General features: G+C 31.6%; 1 pseudogene; it reads right to left on the bottom strand.

Annotated features, from left to right (window-relative positions):
* Positions 1 to 706: 706 nt before the first annotated feature.
* Positions 707 to 2,087, bottom strand: LOC108456069 (short chain aldehyde dehydrogenase 1-like; annotated as a pseudogene).
* Positions 2,088 to 23,445: the final 21,358 nt, after the last annotated feature.

Genomic DNA, 23,445 nt, shown 5'->3' with positions numbered 1-23,445 from the left:
TAATTATTCAATCCTTGTTTTTTATTTTTATAACACAATTACAAATAATTTATTTGACTTTAGTTATTTTCAATTTATGATGGTTAATATTCTAGTTTAATAATTGAGCATTATTATATACTTAAAATGATTTATTTATTTATAAATAAATCATTACAATATATGTAAAAACAATTTAAAATATAAATTTATTAATATATATACATATATATAATAAACTCAATCAAACAATGAAAATATAATAAATTTTAAATATATAAATTTCTTAAAACACTTTTAGGAAAATATTTTCGGAAATTTGCCAAACAATGAAAATATTTTACATAGATTTATCCAAACACCGTAAAAGTAAATTATTTCTAGAAAAGTAAATTATTTTTCAGAAATTATTTTCCGGAAAATATTTTACTGGCAAACAAACTGAGCCTTAATCATTCAATTTTTAGTATATTTTATATTTTTTTACGATTTTATAATTTTTTATTTTTAATAATTCTTAAATTTTTTATATTTTAAATAATATTTGTAATATCTATATTTTTATTAGTTTTTTAGTATATATCACGTCATATGATTATGACATGTGATAGCTTTAATTAAAAAAATTAATCATTCAATTGTGTTTGTGTGGATTAATAAAAGAATTAAATAAGTGGTTGTTTGTTTTGGTTGTATGATTGAGGACGTTACTAGGCTCAATAACCCATTTTCTGATCTCATCTGCTAAAGGATTAAAGACTCAAAAGGTTTACATTGTCAATTTCAACTAATAAAATAGAGTTAAAAATCACATTATAGTACGAAGGTAGGTATTAGAGGTTTTTCACCACCAAAAGAAGTAAGGGGGAGAGGAGAGTAAACATAGCTTACATGTACACATATGTGTATTTATCAAGTTGGCTACATAAATATAAATTCTAAACCCTAATTTATTAGCACAATGGTTGTAATTCAGGAAAATCCTGCTTTCCATGTTTGATTGTTGAGACTATAACCTCCATCCACAGGTAAGTTGACGCCATTTAGATACTTGGCGTCGTCACTTGCCAGAAACAAGGCAGCCTGAGCGACGTCACTCGGTTCCAATATGGCCCCTTTTAGTACTCCTGCGGCAGATAATATCCCCTCAACCTTTTCCTTTTTTGAAACTCCTGAGGTCTTTTGGAACAACGGGGTGACAATTGCATAAGGAGAAATGCAATTAACTCTAATCCCATACTCACCTAACTCCACTGCCAAATTTTCAGTCAACCCTACCACAGCATGCTTCGATGTCGTGTATGCATGTGACAGACCCATGCATATCTTTGAAACTATACTAGCAGTGAAAAGAATGCACCCTTTCTTGGCTGGTATCATCACTCTAGCCGCATGCTTAGCACCCAAGAATCCACCTAACACGTTTACATCGAATACTCTCTTGAAGTTATGGAGATTGGAAGCAATAAGCCTTGGTTCCGCCTCCCCTGCTATGCCTGCGTTATTGAACATGATATCAAGCTTTCCGTACCTAGAGACTGCGGTATCCACGGCGTTTTGAACATCCGATTCAGATTTTACGTCACAGTGGGTATAGCTGACGGTTTCTGGGCTTCCAAGCTGTTTGCAGAGGGATTGGCCTAATTCGTCTTGGATATCAGCAACTAAAACCCGTGTTCAACGAACACCCTGGTTGTGCTCTCTCCGATGCCGCTGGCGCCACCGGTTATCAATGCTACCTTACCTTCTAATCTGTATCAAACAAAGTGTGGCTTATACTTTATACAAAACCTAATGATCCAATCTATCCTTTTTATTTGAAACATGGACGCTCTTTTTTTTAAAAAAAAATATATATAACATAGGAAACAGAATTTAAGGGAAAAGAAACAATTTACCTCTTAGCTACCGAAGACTCGCCACTCATCATAGCTCCCGGTTGTTTGGTGCTTTGTGTTTCACTTTCTTTGTTGTTTGTTTTATATGCTCAAGTAGCGTGTGGGGATGATGTTTTAGATAAATACTTATTTTGCTTTTGTGTGGATGACATTTTTCTCTTCTACGTAATCGTCATATCTATGACAGAGAGAGAGGAAGAAAATATGAAATTCAATACTTTTATACTATATCAACAATTTCATCCTCATTTTTAGGATTTTAATTTAAATTTAACTTTTTTCTTTTCGAGAATCTAAATTAATGAAATAGCTATGCTAATTTTGAGGCAAGTAAGATTAGGAATTAAACTTTCTTTCAAGGATAATTGTGGTAATGGCTAAATTAATTTTTATTTTTTTATTTTTATCAAAATTATTTATTTAATGTGTTATGTTGTTTTCATATTATTTTTGTGTTTACAAATTTACAAATTTATATATTTTTAAGTAAGGTACTGAAAAATAAATTAATTAGGACTCTTCGTTTATGGTTTCTATTGTTAAATTAAAGAGTTTTTTTTTTTAAGAATTTGTCTTTTGATTACTTCTAATTAATGATATCTTATGATTATTTTTTTCTGAGTGAAATATCATTCATAATAAGTTAAATAAAGCCAAAGCCCCAAAAAAATCACCATAAAGCCCTAACATCTCTATAGTCATCAACGAGGTGATAGTGAGAGAGTCTAAGTAATTAAAGATAAAGCTCTAACTGTCAGTAAATTTTAAACCAAGTGTTCTCTACTTGAAAGTGAAATGCCTTTAACAATATTACAACTAACACTTGGTTTTTCTCTCTTTATGTCTTATAAAAATGATTAAAATTTTAATTTATATTAAAGGAAGGAGCTAGTTCTCTAAGGCCCATATGAACCCCCCGAAATCAGATGGCCCGATAATAACTTTTTGACCCACAGCTATAAAACAAAAGGCCCGAAAAACAATCACCATAAAACCCTAATATCTCTATAGTCGACATTGAGGAGATTAGTGGCGGAGCCAAAAAATTATTTTAGGACCGAAATTAAATTATATATTTTTACAATAATACAAATGTAATTTCACTATTTTAATAGTCTATATTTTTATAATTTTTAAAGGATTAAGTCAAATTTTTATTATTTTGGTGGGTCAAAGTGCAATTTTACCATTATTAATTTAAAATTTTATAAATTATAAAAGCCCTAAAAAAAATTTTTCTATTTTAGAGAGGGTCAGCGGCCCTGCTAGTTCCCTAACTCCGCCACTAGAGGTGATGGTGGGAGAGCCTAAGTCATTAAAGATAAACCTCAAACTATAATTCATATTAAAAGTTGTTGCCACTGAATTTTAAACACGTGTTCTCTTCTTAGAAGTGAAATACGTTTAACATTACAATTAACACTTGATTTTTCTCTATTTATTTCTTATAAAAATGAGTAAAATTTTAATTTATATTAAAAGAAGGAGCCTAAGTAATTAAAGATAAACCTCAAACTTCAATGTGAATTTATACGGAATATTATTGTCCCATTGTCTAAAAATTATGTTAGGATTCGGGATCTTTCGCATTTCTAGAGTTGTAAGAATGAAGGCCCAAAAAAATCTATTACAGATATCAATGTATAATTTATAGCTCATAAATTTTGTTGTATGTTTAATTAGTGATAAATTATTGTTAATACTTTATAAATTTAATTTTTTAATATTTTTAATAGTATTTAAATAGTGGAACAACCCTGTGAGTTGGTCTAAACCTATTCAAACCCATAAATAATTTTTATTTTATCCAAACCAATCCGGTCGAAGAAAAAACATAAATTTGTTTACCATTTTTTATTATTTAGAATTTTATTCTTAAAAGTTTCATGTTATCATCTAATCTACATTACCAAGACATTTGTCGATGTAATTTCACAGTTGTATTATTATTATTTTTTTTTGCTTTTTAAGTCTCAAATTTAGGGTTGAATTAGTCATATATGTCAAAATACTTTGTTAATTGGTCATATATGTCGATTTTTTAAAAATTTAGGAAAATAAGTTGTTCCTAGAGAGTGTGTGTGAAAGCGTTTCCAGTTAAGCAAGCTTTTTTGCCACCTGTGCTAGACACACTTTCACACGCTCTCTCCAAAAATGATTTATTTTCTTAAATTTTTTTAAAAAATAATCGGTCTATATGGGCAATTAACAAAATATTTCGTCATATATATGGCTAATTTAGCCTAAATTTTGGGGGTAATATCAATTTTGTTAACATTGAAGATTAAATTTTTTGAACTTTCTAGATTTAGGATCAAATTGATTATATATGTAAATATTGAAGGGCTAAATTTGTTATGACGTCTATATGAAAAACCTATGTAAACTTCCCTTACTCATCTAACTACAAGTAACATGAGAGTGACTAAAAGATGTAATTCTGAAAAGTTGAGTGATTAAATACAAAAAATTATAGTTGAGTGATCAATATAGAATGAATTGTGTAATTGGGTGATTATTCTTGTACTTTACCCAGAAAATTAAAGTTAATAATTTAAAGGGATAATTCTTAAAAGAAATACATGAATTTTGGTTTAATGTGTAATTTTATACACAAATTTTAATTTTGTGCTATTTTATATATGAAATTTTGATTTGATCAATTATCACAAATTATTAACACAATTATTAATATAACTTTATTTTATGTATATATATTGCATGTACATATAATTATATTTTTCAATATAAAATAAATTAATATATTTATTTCCTTAAATGCGTATGATTGAATCAAAATTAAAATTCTATGTATATATTTAAACTATAATCAGAATTTCATATATATAATTACACTAAATTAAAATTCATAAATAAAATTACACATGATAAATTCATCATTTGATTTATTAATTGATTCGTAAGTAAGCCTATTTGGTGGTTAAAATTGATGAAAGTAGGAATAAGAAAAATATTAGTTAACCAATGGGTAAGTAAACGTAGGCAAATAAGTAGAGAATTCAACAGAAGAAAAGGATGGAGGCTTCTTACATTTCATAGATTTTGCATTTTATTTATTTTCGTTGACTTTTCTATTTCTTTCGCATTTCAACACTTCTACGTCAGGCAAAATATATATAAAAAGAAAATTGAAAATTATATATATGAAAGGCTGATTGAGACTGAATATTATTCAAAATAAACCAATAGCTTTTATTATAAAAATATTTATATTTTTGAATAATTTAAAATTAAATAACTTAATCTACAATTTCAAATAAAATTTTGATATGGGTGAATGGTAAAATTGAAGGTTTGATCTTGGGTTCAATTCTTACTATTAAATTTATTAGTGTTTTCATCACCCTTAATATGTGGGAATCATATAATTTGTTATTTAAAATATTATGATAAATTTAATCCAAATTTAAGCTTGCAATAAATAATATCTCTTCAAAATAAATAAAATTCATTTTATTCTTTTTAAGGAATTCATGAAAGTAAATAAAATTACCATGTGGAATCACTTTATTATTAACCCACTGAAAAGTCTTACGTCTACAAAAGAATTTTTGTAAAAATAATATGTTAAAACTCAGAAGAAATACATATTTGTAATAAAGAATTAAAATACGTAAAACTTGCATTGTTCCGTAACCTCTACGGCTGTTTTTCCTTTATGGTATTATATAATACATGAATTTCCATTGTTTTTAGTTGCAATTCTATTAATCCTTTTTATTATCATTATCAATTATCACAAGTATAAAATAGAGTAATTAGGGTAAATTATTCAAATAGTCACTTTTCTTTATTTTAGATGACATTTTTGTTATTTATTTTTGAAAAGTTACATTTTAGTCATTTACGTTAATGTGTTATAACATTTTAGTCACTGAATCGTTAATTTTCATTAACGGTGTAACAATAAGCTGACATGACACGTTAAATAATCATTTCAAACAAAAATTTTCATGTTAAATTATACAATTGGTCCCCATATTTTTTTCGTTTTGAGTGATTTAATTTTCTTTTATGTTCTTATAACTTTCTCCTTTTTTTTTTCTTTTTTTTCCATTCTCTTCTGTTTCTTCCTTTATTTTTCTCCCTTTGTAATGACTCAAAATTCACGGGCACCGGCAAAGTGAGTTACAGGGCCTCCGTCTTAGTGAAATAAGTTCAAAATAATTATTAAAAATATTTATGAGTTTAGTAGTGTGTCTAATTAGGTTTTAATTAGGTGAATTTAGCTTAATTTAAAGTAATTAGTAAAAGAACTAAATTGAATAAGGGTAAAAGTTTAATTCTAAAGTAATAGAAAATAAAAAGGATTAAAATGCTAATTAAACCATTTACAAAAGTTGAGGCCACAAATATGTATTAAAATCTAAGATTTTATTTAGGTTATATTTAAATATTATATATAATTATTATAATTATTAATTAACATTATGGTTTTATATTAGATTATTATTATTAGTATTATTATTAAATAAATTAATTAGTAGATAATTATATGGTAATAAAAAAATACATATGTAAAAATTATATTGGTACATTTGTAATTTAAATATTCAATTTACTTATAATTTAAGTATAAATATATTTTATAATAATTAATTGTATTAATTATGTTATGAGATTTTTTATATAATTAATAAATTAAAGTTATGACAAATGTATGAGGATGATAGGGTACAAATATAATAATATGTATGTGTACAAATGTAATATATGTAATTGATATTAAAATAGATATTTATTAATTATTATTATTATGTTAAAGATATTTATTAAATTAAATAAATAAATTATGAGATTTTTGTTTGATAAACAAATTAAATAATGACAATTTTGATAAAATTATTGGTACAAATGTAGAAATATAAGTGTGACCAAATGTAATACTAATATTTATTTTTAAATAGATATTTATTGAATTAATTAAATGAAAAGTAAAGGAAATATAAAAGAGAAATAAAGAAACAAAAGAGAACAGAAACAGAATTGAAAACAAGAAGTAGGGGAGAAAAAGAGAAAGAAAAATAAAAGAGAAAACTAAGAATTTGAAGCTTGAAGCTGTAATTGGTAAGTTAATTAAGTCCTTTCTAGTTAATCTTGATGTTTTAGAAGCTCTAAACAAGATTTTATTGAAATTAAGTTGATATTTCAAGAGTTTATAGGTGTTCAAGTAGGGTTTATGTTGAACAAATTATGGAATTAGGATTAAATTGAATGAATTCTAAGTTAGAATTGAATAAAGGATTGATTTGTAAAAGAAGTTATAAGTTTTAGTTGTAGGGACTAAATTAAAGAAATTTCGAAATTAGGAAAATATGCTGGAAATTTTATAGTTAAATATGAGTTTAGACAAATTTTGAATAGAAAAAGAGAGTGAATTGGATTAAGAAAGTAAGTTTAGTTAGGATTAAATTGGGAATAAGGTAGGAATTGTTTAGAAATTTAATTATTTATTATAATTAATGCTGTAAATAATAATGTAAATTACTATTATTTTCGTAGCTAATAAAGAACCCGAAGCATTGGCACGAAAAGGAAAAGAGAAAGTTATCGAGGAGTAATCACGAAATCCGGGTTTGTATTACTATAATTTAAATTATTTATTTATTCATTAAATGTTAAATTAATTTATGCATATGGTAAGTAAATTATAAGGTAAGAGTTATTGTTGAATTGAATGAAAATTCAATTGAATGATGAGTATGTATTAAAATGGAAAAGTATATTGAATTGAGTTGTAATTAAATTGAGAATTAATTTGAAATTGAAAGTAATATGGAATACCCTATTAATTAGTCGGGCTGAGTCAGATATAACTGGGTGTCACTATTTTACTTCGGATAGATTCGATGAGGTACTGGGTACCACTTTATTTCGGCTAGGCCGATGAGACACTGGGTGTCAACTATTGCTTCGAACTATCCGATGAGGCACTGAGTGCCATATTGGTGTGGTTGGTAGGATCCGTGTATCCGCCAAAGTCCGAGTTATGTTAATAGGGTGAAAAGTTGAAATGTGAATTTGAGCCATTGAAAGGAGAAAAAGAAATTAAAGTATGAATTGAAATTGGAATTGTGATAGAAAGAGAAAAGTATGAGCTAAATGTTCATAAGTGGTTTAAATTCAAGTTTGAGAAAAATAAATTGATTGATGAATAATTAATTTGAATTGTTTTTATGAAATAATGAAAAAAAAGTATGAATTAGTATATAAGAAATTAATTGTTATATATTTTAATATTTATGTTTTTATTATTGTGGATATAATTTAAATTATGGTAATACCACTGAGTATATCCATACTCAGCGTACGGTTGGTTCCGTGCAAAGATTAGTAGAAGTCAAGTGTCCCGGTTCAGCATCTAGAACATTCTCGACTCCAACACAAAACTTGATGATGTATTCTTCTTTTGACTAAAAGCGGCATGTACTTAGGAATTGTTTAGGTCACTTGAATATGTTTTGTACTTTGGTTTATAAAGAATGACTTATAATGTTCGATGATTTAGTGAAAGGGTATGAAAAGTTTATGACATTTTGATGTTTTGTTACTAAGTTGAAATGAAATGAATTAAGTTATCAATTAATTTTAAATGATGTTGTTATAACTATTTAATTAAATAATAAATTAAAGTTTTAGGTATAATTTAGGTGTATGTATATGTGAAATGAATTGGTTGAAATGTTAGAATTGGTTTGGTTGCGATTTAAAATTGTAGAAAAGGTTAGAAATTTATAAAGGGGTTATATTGAATTTTTTTTTAAAAAAAAGTAACTTAGTAACAGTTTATATGAATTTATGATTACTCTATAACAAGCTTGTGATTTATTTAAGAATTATTTGTAAATTATCCGATATGTTCGGTAATGCCTTGTAACCCTGTTCCGGCGACAGTTTAGGGTTAAGAGGTGTTACACCCTTCTCCATCTCTTTCAACATAGTTTTTTTTTATATTTTTCATTTGTTAAAACTTTTTTCTGTTTATGAAAAAAGAAAAGACGAAACCTGAAACCAAAATAAAACTTGCTTCGCATATTCTCACCCTACAATTACAAACCCTCATCGTTCATCATCGCTTTAACAAACTAATTTAGATCTCTCAATGACCTAGTCCACAAGCTTGCCTCACTTGAAGACCTTGCCAATCAAGACTTATGACAGTTCACCCTCAACAAAGTTTCTCGAGCCATTCCTTTAACCTCCTAACCAACCCCCACAACCACCTTATCTATTTTGCCTACAACATTCTCGTCCTCTTGAAACTACATTGTTTCACTGATTCTTCAAACAAGCCCTACACTCTCAATGACTAAAACAACCACCATACAAAACTTACCCTCGACTTTACCCAAACCAGTTTGGTTCTATGCTCCCTTTCTCTCTTTGGTTCATCCATGATCGACTTCCAATCAAGCTTGCTTGGGAATATCCAAGAAAGTTTAGATTAATTTTACCGTTTGCTTAATTTTATTCATCAAAAAATAAAAGAAAATGAAAGGAATAATCTACACGTTTATGTAAAAGTTTGAAAACGGAAAAAATTTGTTTTGAATATAAAGAATTCAATTTATGTTTACATTTGATTAATGATATGATTTTTTATATTAATTAGTTAGATCCAATTGTAGTTTCAAAATTAGGTTATATTCAAATCGAGATTTCATTAAGAATGATTGATATTTAGTTTTGAGTGAAATTCAATTTAGGAATGATGTGAAAGAAACAATGACTTGGTTTATTTAGTGGGTAAAGATTATGTTTCTACGGTGAATAATATGAGAAGAGAGAAAATAAAGGGAAGAAGAAAAGGAAATAAAGAAATAAAAGAAAAAAATTGTTCAAAACAATAAAAGTATAGAACTAGTTTTAACAAAAGGAAAACATTGAAAAATTAAGTTAAAAGAAATAAAGAATGGAGGAAAACAGAGGGAAAAACAAAAGAGAATAGAAAATAAAGAACAAAAAAAAGAAGAAAAAAAGTTTAAAGAACATAAAAGAAAAAAATTAAATTGCTCAAAAAAAAATATAGGGCCAATTGTATAATTTAACCTAAAATATTCATTTGAAATTATGATTTAACGTGCCACATCAGCTTACCGTTATACCGTGAACTTCTATGAAATGGTTTCACGGGATTCAGCCAATTGTCTTGATCGTGGGATATTATTGAGAAATAGGAATCCATGTTATCAAAAGATTTCCTGCGATTATTTCTAGTATGGAATGAGTCAATCATCCACTTTGGTATCTTATTGACCAAAAATGGTGATATTGTTCCTCCATTGATCAAGAATTTCGGTTTTTGAGAAGTATTATGATCATCCAATAAGAAAGGTTTCAATTTTTTAAAATGAACAATTTGAAGACCTATTGATTCTAACAACTGATTGCAAAGTTGATCATTCGGACCTTTCAATTCATAGATGTGGATCTCAGACCTATGAATGGGGATATTCCCGAAACTCACAAAGAAAAAAGGAAGTGAGTTAGACAAAAAGAGAAGCAACTTAGACAAAAAGAGAAGTAACTTGGACAAAAAGAAACGAAGTGACTTAGACAAATATTTTTTGACGATAACCTCAGACCAATCAATCGAATATTGATTAATACGTAATCGATCGAACACTACTTGAAAAGCGGCTCTTACGCTCGAAGCGAAATGTTCCAAATGCTTCAGAAATTCTTGCTCCCATTGGACCATTTGTATCTATATGCATTAGGATCCCAATTTATGGATCTCTCGGTCCGAGAAATCAAAATAAGAGGATCGAACTATTTCTTCGACTCTTTTCAAATTCGATAAATGTTGGTTGATCGTATATTTCATTATAGTTCTATGATTGAGTATCATTTCCTATTTGATCCTTTGAATTCCATATTCGAAGTTGCGATCGGATCGATTCTTTTAATGAATAGATTCAATACATTTCTTACGTACCCATAGGTGCTATATTGGATTTGAATCGATTTGGATCAATCTATCTTGATTGATTGCCTCCATTATGTTGTTGCTAGCAAATACCACTATTTTTGGTTTTGGATCTTCCAAATCATTCCGTAGGAGATTTGGACCCATTTTTCTGATCCTTCGATAAAAGATTCATTTTTTCATAAAAATAGGAGGTAGAGCCGATAAAGATTTCTTTTTCGATTCATCCACAGTTGAATACCTCATTCAAGAATTGTTTTTGATCCAATCCGTAGGAATCAATAGAAAAGGCAAATCCCTTATACTACACCAGATCCGGCTCGGTTATTGATAGAGTGAATAGATTTGCCATTTCTTGACAATTAAGACTCATGACTAAAATGTTACAACACAATAATGTAAGTGACTAAAACGCAACATTTCAAACATAAGTGACTAAAATATAACTTGAAACAAACAAAAGTGACTGTTTTAATAGTTTATCTGAATAATTAATTTAATAAAGATTTAAACTCAAATTAACTAATTATAACTAGAATAAATTTAAAAAAGAATCCACACATTTACATACAGTGAAACTCAAACTTGGGATCTCAAAATATCCAAAACTTTGACCTTTTCATTGGTGAATGGTAAACTCTTCAAAATAATAACCTTTGATAGAATTTCGAGTATTGTTTTCATATAACAATGGATTAAAAAGCAAAATCAATATTCTTAATGGGCGAATAGACTCTCTTCAAGAGAAATCTTCAAAGTGTCGTCCTCGGGGTGGACTCGCAACAACCAAAGTGTAGCGACGTAAAAATTTTAGCTTAGCTTGGTCACTAATTGTGGCGATTTATTGAAAAAAATTTTGAAATTTGACGTTTGATTTTTGAAATAAACAGGGAGTCGCCACCGATCCTTTTTCCTAGGTGTGATCGGACACCTATTAGATCTCTTATTAAAACAAATAAAAGGCTGAGTTTAGGTCTACGTTAAAATCCGAGAGAAAATTTAGGGTTCGAGTTTGATTCTGCGAGGAAGGTATTAGCACCCTCGCGACGCCCAAAATTGGTATCTTATTAAACACATGTTGTCTTGATTTTCAAAATACGAATTCAATTTGACATTTAAGTGTGATTCGATTGAAGGAAATGAGAAGTTGCAAGTTTTTGTTTTTAGAAGGACGTCCGTTTTAACACGAGCGATTAATTTCACCCAACATAGCGATGAAATCGATGACTTAATGTTAAAATCGGTACATTGCCTTATTCTTAAAATTAAAATGTAAAAAGTTTTAAAATGATAGTAAAAAAATCCAAGAATATTATTGTAAAAAAATGCGAATAATGATGTGAATAATAAAATATATAAAATATAAAATATTAAAATATCAAAATATTAGAATAATAATAATTAATATTGACAAATAAAAATAAAATAGAAATAAAAAATGTACATAATATATATATATTAGAAATAATAATGATGTTTAAAAAACAATACTATTAATAATACTACATAAATATGTACATATATAAAAATAAATACGTGATAATATTAAAAATATGTACATAATATAGTGTTAAAATACATACATAATATAGTTAAGATATATACATAAGATAACATGTAGAAAAAAATATATAAATAATATAATATTAAAGATATGTACATAAAATAGTATAATATATATACGTAATATAGAATTTAAAATATACCTAATATATTAAAAGAATATATCTAATATAATATTAAGAAATATAATAATAACAAAAAAGGAGAGAGAGGGAGAGGGTGGGTAATTTTAACCACAAGGTCGACCACCGTCCGGTCATGGACCATGCATTGGTGCCATCTACCCCACCGTACACGGCAGCTGGACCTCAAAAAACTTTTTCGGTAAAAATGGATAAGCTTCCTCCTTTTATTTTTACTTTCGGATAAAAGAAACAAAATAAGATTGAAAGAAAAAACGATAAGCAAACAAAGAACTTAAAACGAGAATAGACAAAGAAACCTCTTTTGCTTTGATCTTTGATTAATCTCAAAAAAAAAACTAGCTTCTCCAAAAACTAGCCTTTACAATAACTCTTCTCCTTGATTACTTTAAAAAGAAACCTCTCCAAAAATCCTTTACAATAACTTTCTCTCCCAAAAACTCTCCCAAAAAACATCCCCCCATATACAAAATATGAAAAGGCTTATATAGCCATTTACAAAATATTTTTTTATTGTTTATGTCTTCATTTGTAGGTACAAGTGGTGGTGGAGCAAGTGTGGTTAGTGGAGTAGGTAATGGAGCAAGTGTGGCTAGTGGATTTGGTGGTGGAAAAGGTGTGGCTAGTGGAGTTGGTGGTGGAAAAAGAGTGGCTAGTGGAGTTGGTGGTGGAAAAGGCTAAGATTTAGTTGAGAAAAGTTTAGGTTGTGGGCTAGGGTTTTTTATTTTGATTTGGGCTTAGGGTTTGGGCCATTGGGGTTTTGATGTAAATTGGGCTTTGGGTAGTTAATATTTTGGGTTTTGGGTTTAATTTTGGTGGGTTAGGTAAGGCTAAATTGGGTTTTGATGTAAATGGGCTAAAATTGGCCTACAACAGCTGCCCCTCTTTGCTTATTATCGTGTAACGGGAATAAAGCAAAGACACAAAGAAAGGCCAATTTTGCCCGGTCTTACTAAGTATGGACTTTTTTGGTGTTCTTCTCATCTAGGTAGTCTCTTTCCAAACCACTGTATCTTGTTTTCTTGATCAAATCCACTGTATCTTCTGATATATGCCTTGTAGCTTCGATCTACTCTAATGTGACTTCAAAAAGATAAGATTTACAGCTTCAATCTGCTCTTCCATCGCTTTAGTCAGATAAAGTTTGTGGTATTCTCTTCTGCAACTTTTAGAAAGGCAAGATCTGATATCCTCGATCAGCTCCACTGCAACTTCAATTAGCTTCACTGTAACTTCAGGATATAAAATTTGTGTCTTCGATTAATTCCAGTCTTTATTATTTACTCGGCATGTGATCCTGAGCTTAACTCATTTCTCGCAATATGAATTGACTCTTTAAAACTAGACATTAAAAACAGAAATTGAAAATAGCTCAGCACGTGAGCCAAGGCTCAACTCACTTCTCGTAATATGAGTTGATTTTTAAAACAAAATTTGTAAAACAGATTTTGAAAATATCTCGGTATGTGACTCGAGGCTCAACTCACCTCTCGTAATATGAGTTGATTTTTGCAAAGCATTAATTAAAAAAAAAATCAATTGAAAATACCTTGGCGTGTGACCTGAGGCTCAACTCACCTCTCGCAATATGAGTTGATTTTTTTGACAAACATAAATTGAAAAAAAAAGAAATTGAAAATATCTCAGCGTGTTCTGAGGCTGAACTCATCTCTCGCAATATGAGTTGATTTTTTTTGGAAAAACAATATTTGAAAAACAGAATTTGAAAATACCTCAGCGTGTGAGTCAAGGCTCAACTCACCACTCGCAATATGAGCTGATTTTTTTTTTGAAACACAGAAATTAAAGAACAGAAATGGAAAACACCTCAGCGTCTTGAAGTTCAACTCACCTCTCACAATATGAGCTGATTTTTGACAAACAAAAATTAAAATTACCTCAGCGTGTCTTGAGGTTCAACCCACCTCTCGCAATATGAGCTGATTTTTTTGAAAGACAGAAATTGAAAATACCTCAACGTGTCTTGAGGCTCAACTCACCTCTCGCAATATGAGCTGATTTTTTTTTTAAAGACAGAAATTGAAAATACCTCAACGTGTCTTGAGGCTCAACTCACCTCTCATAATATGAGTTGATTTTGACAAACAAAATTGAAATTACCTCAGCAGTGTCCGAGGCTCAACTCACCTATCGCAATATGAGTTGATTTTTTTGAAAAACAGAAATTGAAAATACCTCAACGTGTCTTGAGGCTCAACTCAACTCTCGCAATATGAGTTGATTTTTTGATGATAAATTGAAAATACCTCAATGTGACTTGAGGCTCAACTCACCTCTCGCAATATGAGTTGATTTTTTTGAAGAACAGAAATTGGAAAGAAGAAATCGAAAATACCTCAGTGTGCCCTGAGGCTCAACTCACCTCTTGCAATATGAGTTGATTTTTTTGAAAAATAAATTAAAACACAAAAATTGGCAATACCTCAGCGTGCCCCGAGGCTCAACTCACCTCTCGCAATATGAGTTGACTCTTTAAAACTAGACATTAAAAACAGAAATTGAAAATAGCTCAGCACGTGAGCCAAGGCTCAACTCACTTTTCACAATATGAGTTGATTTTTTGATGCTAAATTGAAAATACCTCAATGTGACTTGAGGCTCAACTCACCTTTCGCAATATGAGTTGATTTTTGAAAAATAAATTAAAACACGAAAATTGACAATACCTCAGCGTGCCCCGAGGCTCAACTCACCTCTCGCAATATGAGTTGATTTTTAAAAAAAAACATAAATTGAACAAAAATTGAAAATACCTCAACATGTCTTGAGGTTCAACTCACCTCTCACCATATGAGTTGATTTTTTGATGATAAATAGAAAATACCTCAATGTGACTTGAGGCTCAACTCACCTTTTGCAATATGAGTTGATTTTTGAAAAATAAATTAAAACAGGAAAATTGACAATACCTCAGCGTGCCCCGAGGCTCAACTCACCTTTCGCAATATGAGTTGATTTTTTAAAAAAACATAAATTGAACAGAAATTGAAAATACCTCAACATGTCTTGAGGCTCAACTCACCTCTCGCCATATGAGTTGATTTTTTGATGATAAATAGAAAATACCTCAATGTGACTTGAGGCTTAACTCACCTTTCGCAATATGAGTTGATTTTTTTGATTTTTTTTTTTGAAAAACAGAAATTGAAAATACCTCACCGTGTCTTGAGGCTCAACTCACCTCTCGCAATATGAGTTGATTTTTGAAAAATAAATTGAAAATACCTCAGCGTACCTTGAGGCTCAACTCACCTCTCACAATATGAGTAGATTTTTGACAAACAGAAATTGAAACATCAAAATACCAAAACCTGTCATTTGGTGGAACTCAGGTGTCTTTTCCTTTGATTCAGTACAGCTATCATCACATACTCTTGCTCTATTGGAGTACTTGTATATGTCATGCATGATGTTATCATGATGTGCACATGTTTATGTTAAATGCCTTTATGCCTACATGATTATGCTATGCGCCTTAGGCATGTTTGTCCTATGTCCCTTTCCGTCATGATTTTTGATGATTTGTGTTCATTGCTTTGACTCTTGACTTTCTCTTCAGGCCCTGTACCCGTCCTCTAGCTTCACGAGTAATCTGCGTTTCTCAGTTATCGCTCTCTTGCCCCTGGTTGAACTTTGTCCTTGCGTTGAGGCTCTTGTACTTATCAAATTCTCATCCGGGTAATGCTCAACATTTCTTTTGTTTGGAGCATGTCATTTCAAAATACTCTAGATCTTCAACGCATGAACTCTTCCACATTTCTTAATCAAGAATCTTTTTGAGTATGTCTTCTTGCGTATAAATTTTCAAGCTGCTAAAAATCCTTCAACTATTGTAGTCTTGCTGCTTGACTCACTTCTTGAATCTTTTTACTCCTTGGGCCCAAACCTGCTTCATTAGGACGCCATTTCGGGTTTTCATCCTAATTTTTGTTTATCAAGACGCCCTTTTCAGGTTTTCATCTCGATCTTCTTTTTTTTTTTTTAAGGCGTTATCACTCATTGCCCATCAGGGCTCTATTATTGACGTAGTACGCTGCCCTATTGCTCGGTTGGTATTTTGACCCAAAATCCGAAGAAATAATCGCGTTTTGCTCAACCAGCTTACCCCACCGTAACTTCAGGGTCCATTCCACTGTAATTTGGGGATACAAGGTTGGCACTATCCTTAAACCATTCCACTACAATTCCTGGCTATAGGATCTGTATCCTACTGTAACTCAAGGGTGTATGATCTGTAACTTGTTCCATTGACTGATATTTTTTGATAGAAAATCTGAGGAGATAAACTCAATTTGAGCTCAAATATTTCCAACCCTTACACTTGGTAAGCTCTTGAACAACCGACTGGTTTCAGGTTTCTGTACTATTTAAAAGCTTTCAGAGTAATATGCAAAATTCCTTTTATAAAAGTATGATTAGTCCATTAATCATTATTTCAATGCGAAATGCTTGAAAATGATTGAACTGATGGACAAGAAGAAAATTGGTTAAGAGCATAGCTCGAAACAAACAAGTTGAACAATGAGAGTAAATGCAAGTTTATTGGAAGTCCATTTTGAAAAGAATAAGATAATCAAAGATAAATTCAGAAATGGGTAAAATGGAAAGCTAAGTGCCCCAAATATCACAGCCTGAGCTTCTCTGTACAAACTCCTTTGAGACCATTTTGAGTTCAACATGTGTTTAGGGGATTCAGAATACTTTGTCGATGCCCCAAGACGTAGCATACTTCTTCACTGTCAATTCAAGTATAGCAAGACTACCATATGCCCCACCTTTGAACAAAATTTGAGCTGCCTTTTTCAGGTTTTCAACTCAAAACCCCTTTGGTCTCAAGGTGCCCTTTGCGGGTTTTCACCTTGACCTCTCCATTTTCTTTTTTTTTTTTTGCTTTTGAATGAATGAAGGTCACAAGGCGCCCTTTGCGGGCTTTCACCTTGGCCACTCCTTTTCAAGTATTTCTGGACTGAATCCGAATTTAGGATTGGATCAGTGTTCTTTCGGGGAAAGCCTCCTTTACCTTATAAAGTTCTTAAGCATCCATTTCCCTTTGAAATCCTTTCGTATAGAAAGGATCTTCTGCAATACCAAGTTCCTACTATGAAATTCCTTTGGGTGAACCATTTCCGTCATAACTCAAAGATCATACGCGTTTAACCTTCAAACCCTTTTTGCAGTCAAGTTTAATGAAGACATTTTACTTCATCCAATTCTTGATTCAATCAAAGCTTGGAGAAAAAGAATCTTAATTTCCATGGACAGAACCACCTCTAATGCCCTAGTGAAGGTCCTGGTCAGCTTTAATAAGCATAAAGAGTAAAAGGTAGCTTCTTATGCCAATATTTACAAGTCTCGGTCACCTTCTATAACTTTTCTTGATTTTTGTATTTTTCTTTTGGCAGCCTTTGTTGCATTGTGATATGACATTGTACAGTTACGCATTAAAACATGATTCTTTCTGGCATTTGATCTCTCTCTTTTGTTTTTTTTCTTTTTGTTTTTTTTTTCTTTTTCTTTTCATGACTGTCGACTTTATAATATTGGCATATGAAGCTATATTCATCTTCTTAGTGAAGCAATTGACGGCCACGACGATGATGTCGACTGGAAGCTTTTGACGAGATCATCCCCAGAACATCTATGCCCCACGTATTGAAAAGTTTGTGAAGAGATGAAAGAAGCACGTGAGTCTTGATGTCATAACTGATGCCATTCCCTTCCCATGGTGGACCAACAGTATCCGATCCTCATTGATGAGCCTGACTATTACAGAACCACTGTCATGTGTTCCTTAGACACCCTTATGGACCTCTTTCAAGATGTTCCTAAGTGCGTCTTAATATGATCGTGCGAAAACATCATTGAATTCTTGAAAATAACTCAATAGTCTTGCCTTATTTCTGCGGTGGGCTAGGTTTCGATCTCTTTCCTAAGCTCACAATGTCAGCTGACCCTTTGTAAGTTAGGGTCTGTCTTTTGTCTCATTCTGTCATATTCACGATCGTAAGATAGACACAATCTCTGTCATCTTCAAAGTCCAGAGATCCTTCTAGACACATATCTTGCTCCAAAGGGAGTTGGTAACAGCGTCGCTCGTGACATTGATATTTGGGGACCTGCTGTGGGTGCGAAGGCAAATTCCAGAGAATAAATGATTCTAAGGATGATTATTTGTATAGGATGATCATTAATGTAAAATAAAAGAATAAAAATCCAAATAATAAAAGAATCTATAAATAGAATAAAATTTACTCAAAAAGATGCATTTCATTGAAATAAAAATCTTGGACCGGAACCTATTTCCCAAAAGAAGACTTATCACCTCTAGGTCTTAAGGCGATAAGTATGTTTTGAATATTACTCTAAATTAGCTTTAAAAGTACACGGATCTCTTCCACTGTCCCATTGTTCAAAACACTCCCAAGTATGTGAAATTCGGAGGTGGGTGATATCGAGGTCATGGTTGAGTTGGGTACGAATTAGAAGCATAGTGGCTTCCTATTCCCACCACATGGGTTTCTGGCTCTTTTTTTCTTCATGGGTGCTGCCCTTTTGAGCTCTCAGGGCATTCCATCCTTCCATTTTTGATGGCATTCTCTATAAGTTCCCCGGATATCACAATGTTCGCAAAGTCTTTCGTAGCACTTCCTACCAACTTGTCATAGAATGATGCTCTCAGAGTATTGATGAAAAGGACTGTTATCTCAGTCTTAGTCAATGGTGGTTCCACTTGAGCCGAGATATCTCTCCACCTTTGAGCATATTGCCTAAAGGTTTCTGCTGGTTTCTTTTCCATCCTTTGTAGAATCATTCGATCAGGCACCATATCTGATACATGCTTGTACTGCTCACAGAATTCTGACGCCAAGTCTTTCCAGGATCGGATCTTTTTCTTACTAAGCTGGTTGTACCACCGAAGAGCCGATCCCACTAGACTATCCTGAAAACAATGTATGAGTAGCTTATCTTCATTCACATAGCCGGTCATCTTCCGGCAAAACATGATGAGATGCGCTTTGGGGCATCTTGTCCCATCGTACTTTTCAAACTCAGGCACCTTGAACTTCGGAGGCAGAATTAGATCGGGTACCAAACTGAGTTCTTTAGCACCTAGTACAAAGAAGACTTCGGTGCCTTTTATTGCTTTAAGTCTTTCCTCTAAGCTCCTATACTTACCCCAAACATCATGATCATCTAATTTTAACTTGGCTATCTCTACTGGGTCATCCCAATCTGGAATATTGGGATCAACAGGATTAATTCTGGGGTTTGATACAGATATACCTTGCCCTAAATGAGTAGGTGGTACAGGTCGTTGCTTCAAGCCTACAGGCTCCTTTTGAGGACATCCTCTTTGCGTTACACGAACGTGAGGCGGGGTGAATCTTGGGGGATAAAACGGATCCTGATCATGATTAACTCTTGACTGAGGTTCTATAACGTCAGGACTTTGCATAAGTCCATTCCCTTTAACAAAAGCTGACATCATCTCCATCATTTTGGCCATTTGATCCCTTTGCTTGAGTGATTCCTCTCGAGACCTTACCATCAGATCTCTTGTTTCCTGCTGTGATTTACCCAACTGTTCTTGCAATTCTCTTTGGGCCTTTTCCATTCTTTCAATTCTCTCATTGAATTCAGCCTCCATAGTTCTAGCTCTTAGCCGCGTCTTATATGAATGGCGTGATTCGGACTCAGTAGCGTCTGGCCTTAGATCATACGGTTTGACCTCGATGAATGATTAAGGGACATGTACATGCAATGAATGGATGAATGAATAAATGGCGAGATGAATATCGATAAGGAATTTGCAAAAATTTGGTGTTAATTTCAAGATAGCCCTATTTAGGCATTTCCTTAATCAAAAGAGTCTATTACACAACATTTCGGTCACTCGTATAATTGACTCCTCCATCAGAAACCCGTTTTTGGCAACCAATCTCTAATCAACACCTTCCTAACAAGATGCCTTAATGCATGATGAAAAATAAAAATACAGACAAACAACCTTGGTTAGCACAACACATATGAATAGAGAAAAACTGTGGAAAATCTAACAAATTAAGCTACTTGGTCCAATGGACTCGATTCCCTTACATAGAAAGCGTAAATGTAAAAGAAACAGAAGGTAAGATATGTTTTTTCCCGTGTACTTATTTTGGTGACTAGTAAACGGAAAGAGGTTTGGCATGGCTCTAGTTAAGTGGCTTGTACGGTTCACTATATGCAGCTTTGGTTCTAGATAGGTACTCGAATTGTCCGTACTGTCATCTACTAAGATTAGTACAGAGCCTCGGTCATGGCCTATCATAGGCTTACGAGATCAATTCGAGGGATTACATTTACTTATGCCTATGCGGAGGGACAAGTTAACTCACGAAGGCGTAGCGTTTATTTTCACTTAAAAGGGATGGAGCCCGGGTATAGAGCTCATGTTATGCAAAAAAAAATGCACGTGCACGATGTGTGGGGAGAAACTTGCAAACCTTTTCTCTTTATTTAAAACTAAAAACTAGAATCGTAAAACTTAGAGTGAAAAGCGGATGATAAACAAGTTAGGAAAATATTTACAACACGATACAAATGATTCTTGAAATTTAAAATTTTAAGGATCACGACTAAATATGTTTTGAACAAGAAATTTTTGCAAATTTTAAAACACATGCTTAACTCGACTCGACTCTCAAAAAGGGTCCCAGTGAGTCGCCAAATTGTATGTGACGTAAAAATTTTAGCTTAGCTTGGTCGCTAATTGTGGCGATTTATTGAAAAAAGTTTGAAATTTGACGTTTGATTTTTGAAATAAACAGGAGTCGCCACCGATCCTTTTTCCTAGGTGTGATCGGACACCTATTAGATCTCTTATTAAAACAAATAAAAGGTGAGTTTAGGTCTACGTTAAAATCCAGAGAAAATTTAGGGTTCGGAGTTGATTCTGCCATGAGGAAGGTATTAGCACCCTGACGCCCAAAATTGGTATCTTATTAAACACATGTTGTCTTGATTTTCAAAAATACGAATTCAATTTGACATTTAAGTGTGATCCGATTGAAGGAAATGAGAAGTTGCAAGTTTTTTGTTTTTAGAAGGACGTCCGTTTTTAACACGAGCCGATTAATTTCACCCAACATAGCGATGAAATCGATTACTTAATGTTAAAATCGGTACATTGCCTTATTCTTAAAATTAAAATGTAAAAGTTTTTAAAATGATAGTAAAAAAATCCAAGAATATTATTGTAAAAAATGCGAATAATGATGTGAATAATAAAATATATAAAATATAAAATATTAAAATATCAAAATATTAGAATAATAATAATTAATATTGACAAATAAAAATAAAATAGAAATAAAAAAATGTACATAATATATATATATTAGAAAAAATAATGATGTTTAAAAAATAATACTATTAATAATACTACATAAATATGTACATATATAAAAAATAAATACGTGATAATATAAAAATATGTACATAATATAGTGTTAAAATACATACATAATATATTTAAGATATATATATAAGATAGCATGTAGAAAAAAATATAAATAATATAATATTAAAGATATGTACATAAAATAGTATAATATATATACGTAATATAGAATTTAAAATATACCTAATATATTAAAAGAATATATCTAATATAATATTAAGAAATATAATAATAACAAAAAAGGAGAGAGAGGGAGAGGGTGGGTAATTTTCGGCCACAAGGTCGACCACCGTCCGTCATGGGACAGCACGTAATTCACCTCCCCAACCCAGATACAACAATTGGACCTCAAAAACTTTTTCGGTAAAATGGATAAGCTTCCTCCTTTTATTTTTACTTTCGGATAAAAGAAACAAAATAAGATTGAAAGAAAAAACGATAAGCAAACAAAGAACTTAAAACGAGAATAGACAAAGAAACCTCTTTTGCTTTGATCTTTGATTAATCTCCAAAAAAAAACTAGCTTCTCCAAAAACTAGCCTTTACAATAACTCTTCTCCTTGATTACTTTAAAAAGAAACCTCTCCAAAAATCCTTTACAATAACTTTCTCTCCCAAAAACTCTCCCAAAAAACATCCCCCCATATACAAAATATGAGAAGGCTTATATAGCCATTTACAAAATATTTTTTATTGTTTATGTCTTCATTTGTAGGTACAAATGGTGGTGGAGCAAGTGTGGTTAGTGGAGTAGGTAATGGAGCAAGTGTGGCTAGTGGATTTGGTGGTGGAAAAGGTGTGGCTAGTGGAGTTGGTGGTGGAAAAGGTGTGGCTAGTGGAGTTGGTGGTGGAAAAAGAGTGGCTAGTGGAGTTGGTGGTAGAAAAAGAGTGGCTAGTGGAGTTGGTGGTGGAAAAGGCTAAGATTTAGTTGAGAAAAGTTTAGGTTGTGGGTTAGGGTTTTTTATTTTGATTTGGGCTTAGGGTTTGGGCTATTGGGGTTTTGATGTAAATTGGGCTTTGGGTAGTTAATATTTTGGGTTTTGGGTTTAATTTTGGTGGGTTAGGTAAGGCTAAATTGGGTTTTGATGTAAATGGGCTAAAATTGGCTTACAACACAAATGTATTGTCCTATGTTGGGATTTTATTCCCAACCTTCCTGGAGAGCTATGTACGACCCATGAAGGGGACACCTCAGTTAATGAAGATAGGTACTGATAACTTAAATGGTACCATATTTGCAAACATGTTACTTTAAAGCATAGGTTGGTGGTTCGAGCTACGGTGTGCCTAGGTATTTCCATTAATCTTCACACACCCAGAACTAACACTTCTTTCAAGTTTTGTAGGTATTTATCTCCACCAGTCAAGTCACCCTCTCTGTGAACCGTATATAACTTTTGGTTGAGATCAGAAGAAAAATTTCTACTTAAAAATAATACCTTCAATTAT

The sequence above is a fragment of the Gossypium arboreum genome, chromosome 9 (genome assembly GCF_025698485.1).
Source record: "Gossypium arboreum isolate Shixiya-1 chromosome 9, ASM2569848v2, whole genome shotgun sequence".
Taxonomy (NCBI): domain Eukaryota; kingdom Viridiplantae; phylum Streptophyta; class Magnoliopsida; order Malvales; family Malvaceae; genus Gossypium; species Gossypium arboreum.
Note: the sequence above shows the minus strand (reverse complement) of the source record. Positions and strands in the feature narration are given on the sequence as shown.